A 5,115-nucleotide genomic window follows, 5' to 3' on the forward strand; every position below is an offset into this window, starting at 1 on the left:
CTTTCCTACATAAAACTGCTGGCTTCTGGATTGGAGAAAAGCATATAGCTTCACATTTTGACTCTGTATCTGTAGTTTGATGTCTCGCACACTGAAATGGGTAGCAGCAGTCAGTGGAATCTGACTCATGGTGGCGTAAACACAACAGAAGGAAAGTTGGGCCCTCTATTTTGCCAGATATGAGAACCCCCTGCAGCTAGTTCTCCCTCCTGATGAGACACAAAGCAAGTTGAGATCCGACAGCATTCTGTTGCGATCCATAGGCATTCATTACCTGATTCCATAGCTCTCCAGGCCTTTCTTCCTAGGCCGTCTCAGTTTGGAAGCCTCTGTGAAATGTGTCCACCAAGGTGTTTGATACAGCAGGATAACTTCCAGCATCATAACCACACACAAGGTCCCATAATAGGATAAACTGACTGATGGGTTGTGGGTCCCACGCGGATCAATAGACTAATCCATTGATTGAATGAATACATTACAATAAAATAAGCATACAGTAATTCACAGGAAAGGGGATAGTATATGAACAGCTATGAGAGGGAAGCATATGATGGATGAAAAACTTCGTTTGTTCCCCAATTGTTTGGGGTTGTGTCATGTAATGAATGGTCCTTTCCTTAACCTCATTTTCAAAACACAATCTGCTTGGATCCTCAGTTTTGTTCTACCTGGACTAAGGGTTTCTCCTAAAAGATGCAGAAAGGGAGGGGGGGATTACATCAGCATACAGCCATTCTCTTGATTAAAAAGGGCAAGTTATTGCCTTGTTAGTTAGGGGACACTCTATACAGCAGAAACATGGGTGTTACTTGGGAGCTTGTTAGAAATGTGGGATCCAAGACTTACTGAACTAGAACCTGCATTTGAGCAAATCGTGGGGGTGATTCATGCCTACATTACATTTTGAGAAGCACTGGGTAAAGGCACATGCCCCTTTAAGGAGTTCATTAGTTGTTCATTAAGATGCATAGCGTAATGGTGAAGTCAGAGGAGGCTGTGGTTTCAAGGCTGAGTGGCTCCGAATGATGCATTCACTAAGGTCAGATGAGGAACTGGTTCAAAGTGGGAGTGAGGGAGTGGCTGACAGTCTTGGGAAACAGGAACTGTGCCGTTCACACTTTGCACCAGTCAAGTCAATAACAATCAACTACTCAATTCCAATATCGGGAGTCCACAGAGAGAGAAGCTAGAAGAGAGGCAGAAACAAGAAAAAAGAGATTTTATGTTGAATATGAGCAAAAGGGGGTTGTTTATTGTTTTGAAAGACCCAGGAAAATAATCATTTCTCTAGTCTTGTTTCTATCCGTCAACTACCCGCTGTCTTCACTCTTGTTCTCTGCACATTTAATATCCTGAGATACAATCCTCTTAATATAGTTGAAAGCCCATTTTGGATATCCACACTGTGTAAATGTGTGTAAAAAGCCTCTTAGCACAATTGTTTTCAAATGACACTTTCCATATCTTTTTCCTCATTTTGTAATCATTATTATTCACAATAACCCCATACAAGCCCACAACTGAAATCTGTTTTCTGAAGGATATTTTAAAGACCTTAACCTTCCTTGTAAGCCACTGTTATTCTTTATATCTCTTATTTTATAATGATTTTTCAGGCTCTTCTTGAGAGATATCATAAGCATTAATTTTTCTCAAGGAAAATGACCTACAAGCATTTTCATGAACTTTGCAAAAATATGCATATCTTAGTGGCATACATCATCAATGGTGGGCAGGAAGAGAAGAAAGCACCACTTAGTACAGTGCACCTATTATTGTCAGATATGAAAGTGCTGCACAAATATTAATATATCACATTTCTTCCCCAAGAAACAAGTCAATATGGTTAAACACATTTTACAGACACAAAGAACTGAATGCTCAGATTGGCAAAGTGATCTGGTGAAACCAAATAAAAACCAAATGTAGAGTTTTTAGATGAAAATTTCAAATGATTCAATATGTTGAATTATTTGTAAAAATCCCAACCTTTTCCTCTAAAGCCGTGGTTAATGGTAGGTGTGTCAAAATAATCGAAGGGCGAGTGAGCTTATTAGAGGGTGTGCCTTGAAGATCCTTGTCTCTTCATCTAGGCTTCCTTTGTTTGAGCTCATATCGGTCTAGCTCCAGCTCAGTCCCTTGGGTGGCCCAAACATTTAAACAACGGACTATTAACCAAAAGGTTGGTGACTGGTAGTTACATAATCTGGTGTCACCTTGAGACTATTAAAAGTGAAGGAGTAGAGCTTAGCCTGTCAATCAGGTCGTGACTTGATGACCTCATTTGGAGGCTCTAAGGAGATAAATAGCTCCCTGAAGGCCAGACCCATATATTCTGCTTCATCTTCCTATTGACAAGCCACACTGATGGAACCAGAGCCCTGGAGTTGGAAGAGCCACATGGAGACCCACTCAAGCCCTGAGATGCTTCCACTGTCACTGCATCCACAAGACGTTCCACCCACTGGCCTGTGATCTTCCTGCATTCGGTGTCATTGCATGTGTTGTGTGAGTCTGAAGAGAAAAATTACAGACCAATAGCAGACATAGGGGCTATATCAGATTTATGGACTTGATCTGGACTGAGCTGGGATGTTTTCTTTACATATAACTACTGTTTTAATAAAGCTCTTTCTTAAACGCATATGAGTGTATGAATTTGTCTCTCTAGTCAAACGGGACTCCACAGTGACTCAAACCCATCCAGAGATGCTCAGGAACAAGGACTGGGGTCTGCTTTTGAAAGACCCTAGGCTAGAAAACCGTAAGGACCAGGTCTGCTCTGAGACGCATGAGGTTATCGTGTGTTGTAATCAACTCAACTGTTTGTTTGTTTGTTTGTTTGTTTGTTTCCTTTTCTTCTTCTTCTTCTCTCCCCCCCCCTCAGTAAGTAAGCATGTTTATTTCATATTCATGAAAGTCTTCCCTTTCAATCAGGCCCCAAACTCCCCGGCCAATCCTGGCCCTCTGATTCACTTTGCTGAGGCCACCCCAAGATGCCGAAGGAGTACCACATGGAACTGATTGCCATTTTGTTTGGGGCGTAGTTTTGTGCAGTGGTATGACGGTGCGTACACGGAGTCGCAGACTCAGTCCAAATCTTATTGTCTTCCCTGCTTTGTTAATAATAATAGCTATCATTACTGCTGATTATAACGATAACTCTCAGAACAAAGCAAGAATCTCACTAATGATGATTATGAGAATTCTAAGAATTTGAAGCTAAAATAACAACATAATTTCAGGTTTTAATCTGAACAGGCTGGGAATTAAATGAGAGACTAGAAGTCAAGGGAATAGAGCCATGGTCGACATAATAGTGACAAAACCAATATTTTCCCCACAGACTCAAAGTTGGGAGCGGATTCATGATTGCTATTGTGTCTGGAATTTAGTGACAATGGAATGTTTCATCCTTTTAGAAGCACTTTTCAAATGCTTTAATATGGTTAATTTCTTTTTCAATTCCTAAAGTTTCCTCTCGTGGCATGATGGGTAATAGTAGATATGTTAAAATTACTAAAGGGCAATTGACGTTCTGAATAGGGTGTATGTTACAAGTCAATGTGTCTTCATGCATGCTTAAAAGGTATATTGTACCCTTGTATGTGTTCTTTCTCAAACATGAATAAGTAAATAAACCTAAAAAAGTAGACAATGCTATCCTTAACCCCCGCCCCCCCATCATCCTAGCTACCTTTTCATTTTCTAACAGATGATAATACGGACAACAAAAGGAATGTTCCATTCCTTTTAAGAGCATAATAGTTTCCTATGTTTCACTTAGGAGCCCTAGTGGGGTAGAGGTTATTCGTTGGGCTGCAATCTAAAAGGTCAGCTGTTTGAAACCATTGGGTGTGACTCTGGAGAAAGGTTTTTCTGCTCTTGGAAACTCACTGGGGCAATTCTACCCTGTGTGATTAGGTCACTATGAATTAACATTGATTCAATGCCAAGTGAACTGTTTCACCTATTTTTGCTCTTTCTCTCCCCTCTTTACATCAGGGAGTGCTTTGTAAGCAACTTACCGAGGGAACCACAAAGGAGGAGGCTCTGGAATTCCAACTTTGAGAAACACACTACTCAAATCAGGACAAAGGCAATTCCAGTTTTCAGTAGGCCAACATTTGAAGGAGATTCCTATTTATAGTTAGAATAAACTAAACAGGGGGTCAAAATGCATCACGTATGGGTCTTTCTGGTGCAATAAACCAAAGACCCAAACTTAATGCCACAGAGTTAATGTTGACTCGTGGTGGCAAGGGCAGGGTAGAACTGCTCCTGTGGGTTTCCAAGACTGGAGCTCTTTATGGGAGTAGCTTTACTTCAAAACAGTTAAGACAGTGAAATATCTTAATGAGATGGGTACATACTCTTCAACATAAGAGGCAAAGTGATAGTGAGATATAATATGAAAATGGGGTGGGGGTGGGGATGCAGTAGGTTTGGGTAGCGGAAATCAATTTCTTGGTTAATCAATTAATCTTCATGTATATATACATCTGGGTTTACACATCTTTGGACATTTTCCTCCAAATTATTTTTTGTCAAGTTTGATGTGATAGCATTATTTCTCCAAATATCCCATGAGCAAATGTGGGAAGAACTATTTAATACCAATTAACAGTCTTCCCCAGACCATCTAAGGACTTCCTCTAAGAAACGGGAACGTGTGCTTTTTCTTGAAAAGATAAACATGGTTTAAGGGGGTCGGGTTTGGCCATGATTTGGGACAGATTTACTAAATTTGGCAAAATGTGGTGTCCATGGAAGTGAAAAAAAAAGTGATGGTAGCAACTGTTTAAGGTTTTTTAAAAATGATTTTCTGGATGCACACTCATATTAAGCTTTAAAGGTCCTTTAATGTGACATTTCCTAAGAAATTCTGGTGATAATCTGTGGTGGACTTATTGGTAGTATTTACGTACTTCTAAGGGACCGCAATGTTACATTTGTAGGAATGACTTACTTCCTATTAAATAAATGACTCTTCTTTCACATGCTGAAAAATACTTGACTTCACTTTTTTTTTCCCTCTGCTCTCCCAAAGAGGTTTCTGTTTCTCCCATCATTTGTTGTTGTGGTCGTGAAGTTATTTTTCTTGGCAAGTGC

Source organism: Tenrec ecaudatus, chromosome 4 (assembly GCF_050624435.1).
Source record: "Tenrec ecaudatus isolate mTenEca1 chromosome 4, mTenEca1.hap1, whole genome shotgun sequence".
NCBI classification, from domain to species: Eukaryota; Metazoa; Chordata; class Mammalia; order Afrosoricida; family Tenrecidae; genus Tenrec; species Tenrec ecaudatus.